Source organism: Camelus bactrianus, chromosome 2 (genome assembly GCF_048773025.1).
Source record: "Camelus bactrianus isolate YW-2024 breed Bactrian camel chromosome 2, ASM4877302v1, whole genome shotgun sequence".
Lineage (NCBI taxonomy): Eukaryota > Metazoa > Chordata > Mammalia > Artiodactyla > Camelidae > Camelus > Camelus bactrianus.
Genome location: NC_133540.1, coordinates 27014634 through 27026646, shown reverse-complemented (window position 1 = coordinate 27026646; position 12013 = coordinate 27014634). Strand labels below are relative to the sequence as shown.

The window sequence follows — 12013 nt, the reverse complement described above, 5'->3', positions numbered from 1 at the left end:
TTCTCAACAGAAGCTGAGGATCCTGACTTTAAGGGGAACTCCCCTGATTGAGAAATGCAGGCAACTGTTTCAAATATTTTAAAACACCAAGTGTCCCCAACAAAACAATGAATGGCCTCTGAAGTAGAAGGTCAGGGAGGCAGGTCCAGAATGTGCTCACGCTTGAGAAGATGGCTAAAGGCGACAGCAGTAGGGTTTTAGGGTGAAGGGCGGATCAAGAAGGCAGAGGAGGAGGAACGGGCCTTTCGACTGAGAAGTAAACAGTCAGAATGTGGGAATGCTCTGCTTTTATTTTGGTTTTGTGCCTTCAGGCTAGGAGGAGGGCCAGAGAGGGTGGACGATGAGAGTGAAGGAAGGTGAGCCGACTTCAGCCTGGCAGGTTCATCAGAATAAATAACACAGTGCAGACTGTCTGCTAGGCAGTTCTACAGGTTTGAACTCAGTTAATCCTACCAACAGCCCTGTCCGAGGTGTTGTTATCATCCCCATTTTATAGATGCATAAACTGTGGCACAGGGAGGTTAAATCACTTGCCCAAGGTCACACAGCCAGCAAATGGCGGAGTTGGGATTTGAGTGCAGGCAGTCTGATTCCTGGGTTTTCACCGCTACTTCCCCTCAGCCCAAGAAAAACATGCGGACAGGACTCTAGGCTTCTGAGACCACCTGTGGGAATCGTGGAAAAAAGCAGTGAACCAGAAGACTGGAGAACTGGAGACAGACGTAATGTGTCCTGATTTTTTTACAAAGTTTTTTTTGTTATTAGATTCCACATACCAGTGAGATCACTGAACATATTTTGAAGTTCCTTTACCACGCTGAATTTTTGTTTTGTGGGATGGTGGGGGGAGTAATTAAGCTTTTTATGTATTTATTATTATTTTTTTAATAGAGGTCCTGGGGATTGAACCCAGGACCTTGTGCATGCTAAGCACATGCTCCACCACTGAGCTATATCCTCCCCCTATTACAAAGTTTTAAATAAAATATTTTATTTATACAAAAATATAAATAATACTACAATAATATACTTGTGTACCCACCACAGCTTAAGGAATAAAAGTTTATGGGTATGTTTTTGCCTGTGCCCCTCTAAACCCGTTCCTTGTGCCTCCGTACTCCGAGTGTTTATACACTTCTGCCACCCCTGTGTGTATAAACAACTTACCCCATTATCTGGCAAGCTTTTAGACTTTTTGTAAGTGACAGTCTACTTTGTATAGCCTTCAGCAAGATCTGTCTCTTTAACCCTGTGTTTTAGATCAACCTGTGCAGGTGCGTGTGGTGCACGTTTGTTCCTTTTTGCTGCACCTTTTTATTGAAGCGTAACAGCCATTCGGGAAGATCGACAAGTCTTAAAGATACAGCTCAAGGAATTTTTTACAAAGTGATCGCATTTGTATAACCATCCCTCGGCTTAAAAAAGATAGGCAGAACGTTACCCTAGTAACGTAGATGCCTTCCTTACACGCCCTCTCATGTTCATTCATTTTTCATTGTAGAATAGAATTCCACTGCTTAAGTATACCACGATTCTTAAATCCATTTTCTTATCAAACTCCTGAGTTGTTTGCACTTTTTCTCCTAATAAACAGTGCTGCTGTGAACATTATGGTCCATGTGTCCTTGGGCGGGTGGGCAAGAATTGACCTTGAGTCTACACTGAGGTGCTGTCTTGCCGGGGGCGAGAGGTGAGCCTGCACACCTCCAGCTTAACTAGACATTGCCAGTTGCTCCCCAGAGCCACCCAGTTCCCACCTCCCACAGCATTCAACGTTCCAGTCCTCTGTGTCCTCCCAGAACTTGGAATGGTCAGACTATCAGGAATATTTCCTGATTTAAAGGGTGAGAAATGGGGGGAGGGTAGAGCTCAGTGGTAGAGCGCGTGCTTAGCACGCATGAGTCCTGGGTTCAATCCCCAGGACCTCCATTAAATAAATTAAATAGATAAACCTAATTACCTCCCCCCCACTCCCCCCAAAAAACAACCACAACAACAACAAAAAAAAAGAATGAGAAATGACTTCTCATCACGATTTTAATTTGTATTTCCTTGCTGGCAAATGAGGTGGAGTATCTTTGGTACCCGAGTTTCCTCTCAGTTACTTATCAGTGCCCTTGGCCAGTGTTCTACTGGGCTGTTTATCTTTTTCTGGCTGTTTTAAAGGAGTTTGGTACACAACGTGGGTCCTACTCCCATGTCAGTGACACACCAGGGCCTGCAGGTTTACTCCAAGCTGCAGGATTCCTTTCAGGAGCCATAGATCCTTGAGTTTGATTTAAAAAAAAAAAAATCCTAGCAACATTCTAAAACAGATTATTCAATGGATGACTTGTGAGCATTAGAAGTCGTGATCATTGGGAGGGGCCCACATCACCAAAAACAAGTCCTGCCGGCCTCTCAGCTTTATCTTGGTAGGGTTTCAACCATCAACCACCACCATGGGTGACACTCATGAATTATGGGCCACAAAGTACTTTCACATACATCCACTCCCAACAGCCTGAGACCAGACTTGCCTCATTTTACAGATTGGCAGGGCGAAGCTCTAAGTCAACCAACAACGGAGAGGTTGAGGAAGAACCATGGCCTGTGGAGTAGCTGAGATTCTTCTGCTGGGAATTCAGCAAGACCCTTGACCTTGGCCTTGTCCAACATAAGAAAAGCAGGCTAAGTCCCCAAAGTCAGGTTTGGTTACTAGGTTCTGCGAGCATCAGGCCTGTGGGGGTTTTCTGGAGTCCTGCACCTGGGCTCTGTCCTGAGCCCATTCAACATGCTCGCCAGTGTCTTTAAAGAGGGCAGAGACTGAATGCAAATCATTTTTGTAAGTAGCTTGAAACTGAATTAGGATAAAACAAATTCTTAACAGATGGGCCAGATTGAACCAAATGCAAATCCCTGGAGACACACAGAAAGAGGTCTGTCCAAATCTTCCCTCCTCCCTCCTTGATTTCAAAGACCCAAGCAGAGAGGAGGCGAGAGGGGTTGTCCCCAGGGGTCGAAGAGAGGTGAGAGCGTCTTGTTGGGGAGGAATGGAGCAGAAGGAGCCAGAGGCTAAATCTAAACCCAAGAAGAGTTCATTCTGGCAGGAGCAGTGCCAGAAAGGGCATCTGAGGCCAAGGGCCAGGAGGGGATGGGGGCAGCTAGAGAGGAGTGGGAACCAGGCTGGGAGCAGCGAGGGCCCTGGGAGGGTCACTGCCCCATCCCGCAAGCAGCCAGGGTTACCCTCAGAGGAGTGAAGGCAGAGGGTCCTGGACTCCCTTAAAGGTACCAGATGGAGGGAGCAGGTTTTAGAAGAAAACATAACCAGCTGCACACGTGGAAGCCACTCACCCGGGACATTGTAGAAAAGGTCCGTAGAGCCAGAACTCTCCGGTCATTCAAACTCCAGATCCTCTGATTCGGAGCTGGAGCAATAGCACCGCATCAAGTTCAAGGAGCACCTGACTTGAGGGCGTGAGTTGTGCCGGGAAGCAGTCTCGTATCCATCGTGAGCTGAAGGAAGCTCGGAAATGCCTTTAAATAATCTCCTCAGAGAAAGAAAGAGAAGAAAACACCTGACGCTGCTATTAGAACTAATTTTCTTTCTTTTTTCCCCTCAGCTCACAAAAGTGATAAACATTACAGTGTCATTGTCATTTGGGGAAAATAGAGTAAAGCAGGAAGAAAATTAAGATCCTCACACTCCGCTCCACAAAGGATGCTGTTACTGTTTTTGTGCAGTCTAGTCCCAGACGTGCGCTTGCCGGCAGATAAACTTGCGTTGGTCTGTTTGGCCAAATTGGGATCCTACTGTATGTTTTGTAACCTGATTTTTTACACTTTACTGTTTATTGTATTTTTCCCATATTCTTCAACCACGTATTTTCTAATGGTCGTAGAGCTTTCCATTGTATGCACGTGTCATAATTGATGCAACAGACCTCTGATTGTTAGAGATACATTAATATAAGTCTTGAGATACGACCTAGACGGGAATTTAGCCAAAGGAGCCCAAATGCTTCAGCTGTGCCCTTGGGAGATGCTGTTAAAAAGCTATAAAGCCAGCTGCATGCCAGAGCGGTCCCCCAGGACCACCGTCAAGCTGAGCAAGAAGCAGAGCCCCTGCCCCGCAGCCGGCCCCCTCCCCCTGCCCCCAGGACTCCGGGCTGCAGACCTCACCAGCCTGCAGACTGGGTCCCGTGAGAAGTCCGAGCCTTCAGGCAGTTGTCCCTGACTTGTCCCTGCTCCGATCTCCACCTCCCCTGAATGGACCCACCGCCGCCCTCACCGCACCCTGGGCTCTGCTGTGATTGGCAGATTCCACACCTCCAGCCCCTCCCTTCAGTGTCCCCAGCATCCTGCGTTGACTGGAACCAGACTGATCCCCTCCCCTAACACTGCTTCTCTTGAAACCACCACCCCTCCGTGGCCATTTCCAAATTATCTCTCTCTCTCTCTCTCTCTTTTTTTTCTTTAAAAACTACATCTTATTTGAAGCTTGTGTCATCCAGCTACATCACGGCCCCACTGATCAAGGTCATCGATGGCTTCCGTGTTGTCCAACCCAACTTCATCTGATATAACCATCCTGGCAGGTGCAACAAACATGGCGGCCCACTTCCTCTCCTTGAATCACTCTCATCTCTTGTTTTCCCTGACCCCATAGCCTCCAAATTTTCCTCCTGTCCCACCAGACACTTCTGACCGGTCTCCTTCACCCTCTGCCTGGTCTCTACATGTGCCCTCTCACTCTTCTCTATCCATTTCTTTTTCCCAGGTGTTTTCATCCATGGCTTTGAACACCATCCATTTACCGATGACTTCCAAATCTAGTCCTTCAGTCATTACTTTTTTTTTTCTTTTTGGTTGGGGGGAGATAATTAGGTTTATTTATTTATTTAATTTTGGAGGGGCTTCTCTGGATTGAATCCAGGACCTTGTGTGTGCTAGGCATGTGCTCTACCACTTGAGCTATACCCTCCCTATTCCTTCATTCAAATATCTCTAGTGTCCAGACTCTTACGCTCATCCAAGTACCAGCCTCATACCTCCCTCAGGTATTTCAGGCGCATCTGCAACTTAACATTTCCTAAATGTTACCCTCGATTCCCACACCCTGCGCCCAACCTATTTCCTCCATCAGGTCCCAGAAAATAGTACCACCACTGTGCTTGTGTAGCTCCAGCCCGACAGCTAGCAGCATCCTTGTGGGAATGCCTCTGGAGATTAAGTCTGAGAACAGGAAATGCTAAGTCAAAGGCTTGTGCCAGTCCTTCCACGCATGTCTCTGACATGCATTCATCATGAATAACAGATGAGGCTTTGAAGCTCCTGACTTTATCATCTCTGGGACGAGTTATGGCAATTGTTTTTGAAGTAGGTAGTTTCCTTTACCTGGAAATCTTCCCCTCTCTGAAGCCGTTGGTTGAATCTGCTGGGGATCTTAGATGTGAGCAACGGACACCAACTTCGGCTGATTCAAGTAGAAAAGAAATGTACTGAAAGGATGCTGGGTACCTCGCGGAGAGCCAAGGAGGAATGAAAGCTGTGGGAAGACGGGAGCCCCAAGGCCAAACTCAGCCAGAATCACGCCCTCAAACATGACTGTGAAGAAGGTTCTGCCCACATCACACTCTGGACACAGTCACGGCTCTGCTGCCATCATGGCCATTGCCTGAAGATGGTCCCCTCTTCCCTGACTCTTTGCTTCACTCACTCAAGGTTCAAAGTCTCCAGTAGGTGGATTGGCCTGGCTGAGCCTGGGTCGGGCCTGTGCCCTGGCTTCCCAGTTGCTAAGAAAGGGCATGTGGGTCATTTCAACAGCTTCCCCCAAGACTCATCAACCTCCAAGGTGACCGGGGCCACCAGCCGGGACCACCAGCCGGGGCGGACCGTGTCTGGGACTTTGGAGAGGGAGTGTGGCTTGGAAGGTGGAGGGGCACTGTGTTGCATAAGGCTCGGTTTATGTCATTCTGGAGTTCTGGCCGCCTGCCTGTCCTCCTGTCTGTCTGTCCTGCTGGTGAGCTCTGCATTTGGGGTGCCAGTGGCCATCTTCGTATTCATACTAGGTCTCTCCTACCATGTAATGATGAACATATTGCCAATATTGTGTCCCTTTTTTTATCAGAGAGGCTGAGAGCACTTTGCAAACATGCGTAAGTGATAAGACATCAACACGCAGCTGTGAATGAAACAGCAGGAACTTTCTCAGCTCGGCCCTTCCTTGTGCTCTCCCTCCGCCCATCAAAAACGACGGTGGGGAGAAGGGAGCAGACTCCCCTTTCTTTCAAGCATTACCTTACCACCCTCCCGCCACCCTGGCACTTGCAGTGGAAACTTGCCGCTTCCATTTCTAACTAGACATATAATCTACTTTCATTCTGGCAATGGGTCAATATTTTTTTTTTCCGTGAGGCTGGGTGCTGAGCCTTGCCCTGGTTTCTGAGGTCTCATGTTCACCAGCAGTAAGCCAGGCCTCCTTTTTACCTCTGGTGTTTTTTTTGCTTTTTTTTTTCTTTTTCCCAAAGAAGAGGAAACCAAAGCAGGTACTTAGCAAAAGTGTCCAGAAGGCTGAAGCTGTTGTTCTGCAGGCCACCACCCCAGCAATGTCTTGAAATACACATTAAAAATAACCTATCACCAGCTCCCCCCAGCCCCGCCTGCCCCCCACCCCCACCCCTTCAGTGTCTGTGGCAGCAGAGCCGAAGTAACTGCATCTTTGTGAAGGTCCCAGATGACAGCTGTGCGCTCTAATTTGAACACTGCTCCTGGACTAGAGGCAGGAAGTGGGGCAGGGACAGGATTTGAAGTCACAAGCCTCAGTCTGCACACCTCCAGGGTAAGTGATGATAAAACAGTGGGCAGCAAATGAACCCTCTTTGAGGGCATTCCCCCCCCCTTTTTTTTTGCAAGTATTTGGTAGTCATGTACACTGGGCAAAATCCATGCCAGAAAATATTCAGATAATTCTCAGTTTCAGAATTGCATTAGCCCCACTGGTTTTTCTGTCTTCTAAAATAAGGGCACTGGGCATGTATCAGAAGGAACTCTAATTAGAAAAGACACACACACCCCAATGTTCACAGCAGCACTGCTTACAATAGCCAAGACATGGAAGCAACCTAAATGTCCATCGACAGATGACTGGATAAAGAAGCTGTGGTATATTTATACAATGGAATACTACTCAGCCATAAAAAAGAATAAAATAATGCCATTTGCAGTAACATGGATGGACCTAGAAATCATCATTCTGTGAAGTAAGCCAGAAAGAGAAAGATAAATACCATATGATTTCACACGTATGTGGAATCTAAAAAAGAAAAAAAAGAGGACTCTAATGAACTCGTCTACAAAACAGAAATAGACTCACAAACATAGTAAACAATCTTATGGTTACTGGGAGAAGGACGCGGGAAAGGATAAATTTAGGAGTTTGAGATTTGCAAATGTTAGCCACTATATATAAAAATAGATTAAAAAAAAATTTCTCCTGCATAGCATAGGAAACTATTATTCAATATCTTGTAATAAATAGCCTATGAAAAAGAATATGAAAATGAATATATGTATGTATATGTATGACTGGGACATTGTGCTGTACACCAGAAATTGACACACTGTAACTGACTCTACTTCAGTAAAAAAATAAAGGGGGGAGGATATAGCTCAGTGGTAAAACACGTGCTTAGCATGCACGAGGTCCTGGGTTCAAGCCCCAGTACCTCCATTAAAAAGAATAAATGAACAAATAAACCTAATTAACCTCCCCCCCCCAAATTAAACGCAATATTGTAAACTGACTATACTTCAATTAAAAAAAAGCAAAAATAAAAATAAATAAATAAGGATGCTGAGTAGATGAAGTTGGAGGGTCTTCTAGTACCAATTTCCTAGTTTATCAAATGGATAGATTTAGCCATGACTGCCTCCTAGACACGCTTCCAAGAAATTTTCAAACATGCACACACAAAGACACAAAAAATGATGTAACAGATACCCACAGGCCAAACATGAGTACTGAACACATTTTAAAATTCTGCAGTATTTCCTTCATATATTTTTTGCAAGAAAGAAATCTCTATAAATACGACTGGAATCCTTCCCTGCTTTCTAATTCATCTCCTTCCCTTCCTCCCCAGAGGTAATGACCCTGAAACTGGTGTGTGTCCTTCACCTATGGTTTTATAATTTCAAAATATATATTGTTGTTTAGTGTATTTATTGATACCGCATCCTAGACGGTATTTCTCTTCCTTTTTAGGCACAAGAAGTCTTTTGCACCTTTTTTTGTTTCACATTAGTATTCCAAATACATCTATGTTAATGCATCTATTTTGTTCATTTTATCTGATACATATTCCAGTGTCTGAGTATTGCCACAATGCACTTACCCACGCCTGCGGATTGAGTTTCCGTTTCCATTCCAGCTGTTTGGATGATAACAATAGCTCCCCCCTGTGGTGGTGCCCTTTACATTCCCACCAGTGCTGGCGGAGGCTTCTGACCGTCCCACGTCCCTGCCAAAGTTTGGTTTTAACTTTTACATTTTTTGCCAATTCAACAGGTATGAAATGCTAGGTTGTCATCACATTCATCTGTGTTTCTCTGATTACCAATGAGGGAGAAATTTTCCCCCTTTTATAATGGCCATCCGTATTTCTTCTGCTGCAAATCGTTAAACCCACATCCGTTGCTCCTTTTCCCATTGGATTGTTTGCCTTATTGAATTGTAGGATTCTTCATTTTCCTGGAGTCAAATGCTTCTTTGGTTAAATGCATTTTTCCCAGTCTGTGACTTGAAACTTGGAACCTGTTTGTCAGCGAAAAAATGTTCGTCCCTGCCTTGGCCCTGGGATTTCACTGGTCCAGGAAGAGTTTTTATAATAATTTGTTGACTTGTAATTCCCTCATCCTGCAGATGGTGTGAATTTGGACCTCACGTCCACCTTGGACACAAGCTGGGGATTTTGATTTCTCATAAGAGACTTTTTTTTTTAACCTGCTCAAGCCAGACACACACTTCCTTACCATTACCTGGGTTGCTGGGCAGTTTTTCTAATCTTTTTGCAGATAGGGGCCGCCTTCCAGGGCGCCTGTTTAATTCGGGGCTCAGATATCTTGCGCATGCCCAGACACATCTTCTGCCCCCATCTGGGCATTAAGCCCTGCAATCCTGAGCTGACATTCGGGTCCAGCGTCCCCCTGGCCCTTTGGCCCGCTCTCCTATCTCACGCTCACTCACCAATCTGGCTCTGAATTCTCTTTTTGTTTCTATCACCTGTTATAGTTTATATGTTACAGTTTAACTAGCATTTCCGTGAGTTTTAGTTTGGGGGAGGTGGCAGTGGTGTACTGAGGTTGGCCTTGTATTGGTTCATAAAAGCCAATTATTAAATTTTTCGGGGTTTTATGAACCAGTTGCTAAATACAGCCATCGTTAAAAATTAAATCATAGAAAGTCATGATTAAGAAAAATAAAGGTAATAAAAACTCGAAACTTGTCACTTGCAAATTACCGTAGTGCATTTTACTGGTCGCTTACGTCTCCCGTATCTGTGCGGTCGGGTTACTGTGTGATGATGTTCTGCTCAGCACTTCTTCCCAGTTCTGCGTTCAGTGACATCACAGTGGTATGAAATGCTAGAATGTTGTTCCTCCATCATGGGAACCTGCTAATACCACAAATCTGGGCTTGATTTCTCATCTGTTGATCATCTAGATCAAGGGTTGACAAGCTTATTCCGAAAAGGGCCAGGTGGTAAATATTTTCAGCTTTGTGATCCACACAGTTGCTGTTGTAACCACTCAGCTCTGGCCTTGCTATGCAAAAGCAGCCACAGACAAATGCAGACAAATGAGTGGGGCTGCTTTCCAATAAAACTGTATGTACAAAACAGGCTTTGGGCCAGATTTGGCCCACTGGTCAGAGTTTGTCCTTCCATGGTCTAGAATTAAGAAGGTGATAAGAAAATGTTAATAATGCAGATTAAACTTAGAAGTATGTCCTATCGAGGGCTGAGGCTGAAAGAGGTTTCAACTTACTGAATAGAATCTGGATAAGCAGGAGAAATAGTTTACCAGTGAGTCACATACCAGATTTTGAAACAATAAATCTATTAGGAAATGAGCTAGCAGATTGCAATGAAATCCCATTTGTCAAACTGTGGTTGGACTGCAAACATAGGTTGTCTACAGATGCAAGTGTTCTGCAAAACCCAACGAAAGCATTCTGGTGGTGATATGAAATTTACTGTAAAGAGTATTACACATTTAATTGTTACTTGAAGTTATATGTTATATACATCCTTTAAATCAAGAAAATGTATGAGAAGCTCATACACACATACAGGATTTTCAGAAGAGCTAGTTGTTAAGCATTTACCAGCACATCCCTGGGGAGGGGGTCATCTCAGCTCGGTCTGTCATGGTGTCAAAATGCTCTCCAGACTCTATTGACTTAAAATTCCACATCAATCCAATTCCTACAACTCAAGTGCAAGTCTTTAACCTTGAAATAGCTAGATGTTTTAATACTGTACTTGATTTCAAAAATCTCTGTCTCGAATCTAGTCTCTTCCTCTTGGGGTGCATACTGTGTGGACTGTGTGAGCTGTGCTTTCCTGAGCCAGAGGTAGAAATGAAAACAGCAGAATGGAGATGGAAACTTCCTGGTCACCATATGGAAGAGAACCAAATGCCAAGAAACACCTCTCATGCTCCTTCAGCACAGGGCCAGCGAAAGGGAGGTCTCAGAAGTGACATTGTATAGATGGGCTTGGTAATACAAGATGCCACTGAAGGATACTTTGTAACTTGAGGCATATATTTTTTTTCATTTTGATTTATTACAGGATATTGAATACAGTTCCCTGTGCTATAAAGTAGGACTTTGCTGTTTATCTATTTTATACGTATTAGTTTCTGTCTGCTAATCCCAAACTCCCAATTTATCCCTCCCCCACCCCCTTTCCCCTTTGATAACCGTAAGTTTGTTTTCTATGTCTGTGAATCTATGTCTGTTTCATAAATAAGTTCATTTGTGTCATCTTTTAGATTTCACATATAAGTGATATCATGTGTTCTCTATCTTTCTCTTCCTGACATTTCACTTAGTATGATCATCTCTAGGTCCATTTATGTAGCTTCAAATGGGATTATTTCATTCTTTTTTACAGATAAGTAGTACTCCATTGTGTATATATACCACAACTTCTTTATCCAGTCATCTGTCGATGGACATTTAGGTTGCTTCCATGTCTGGGCTATTGTAAATAGTGCTGCTGTGAACATTGCATGTATCTTTTTTAAATTAGAGTTTTCTCCAGATATATGTCCAGGTGTGGGATTGCTGGAACATACAGCAACGCTATTTTCAACTTTTTAAAGAAATTCTATACTGTTTTCCATAGTAGCTGCACCAATTTACATTCCCACCAACGGCATAGGAGGGCTCCCTTTTCTGCACACCCTCCCCAGCATTTGCTATTTGTAGACCCTTTAGTGACGGCCATTTTGACTAGTATGAGACTATACACTACAAAACTCAGTGTAGTTTTGATTTGCCACTTAGTGACGCTGAGCATCTTTTCACGTGCTTATCAGCCATCTGTCTGTCTCTATGGAGAAAGAGACATATTGGGCTTTATAAAGCATCACTCTGGATAAATTTCCTTTTCTAGTTTGTAATCTAAAATTCCACAGTACGTTTGCTTATCTTACGATAATTACAAAGGAAACCTTTCTCAATCTCCCCCTGGTTTTCCAAGTTCAGTTTGGAAGTACTGGCCAGAGAAAAGAGGAAAGCGGGGTTTTCTGCCCTGACTTTGGTTTTCCAAGTTTGTGATGGGTAAAAGGTCAGAGTTTACAGCCTGATATGGGGCATTCTTGTATCTCATATTCTGCTAGAGGAGAAACGGCACAGGTTTGAAGTGGCCCAGCATCTCCCCATCCCCAAAGCTTTGACTTCCTGTCAGGTTTAAAGATGAGGTCATGAAAAAGCATGACATTTTGACCTAAGAGTCACTACATT

General features: G+C 44.3%; 1 long non-coding RNA gene across 1 annotated transcript; it reads right to left on the bottom strand.

The window, feature by feature from the left end:
* Nucleotides 1-346: 346 nt before the first annotated feature.
* LOC123612339 (uncharacterized) lies at nt 347-9112 on the bottom strand. The gene is made up of 3 exons (XR_006719554.2): nt 8376-9112; nt 3334-3527; nt 347-665 (listed from the first exon to the last, which is right to left on the bottom strand). It is a non-coding gene; the product is annotated as an uncharacterized LOC123612339 (long non-coding RNA).
* Nucleotides 9113-12013: the final 2901 nt, after the last annotated feature.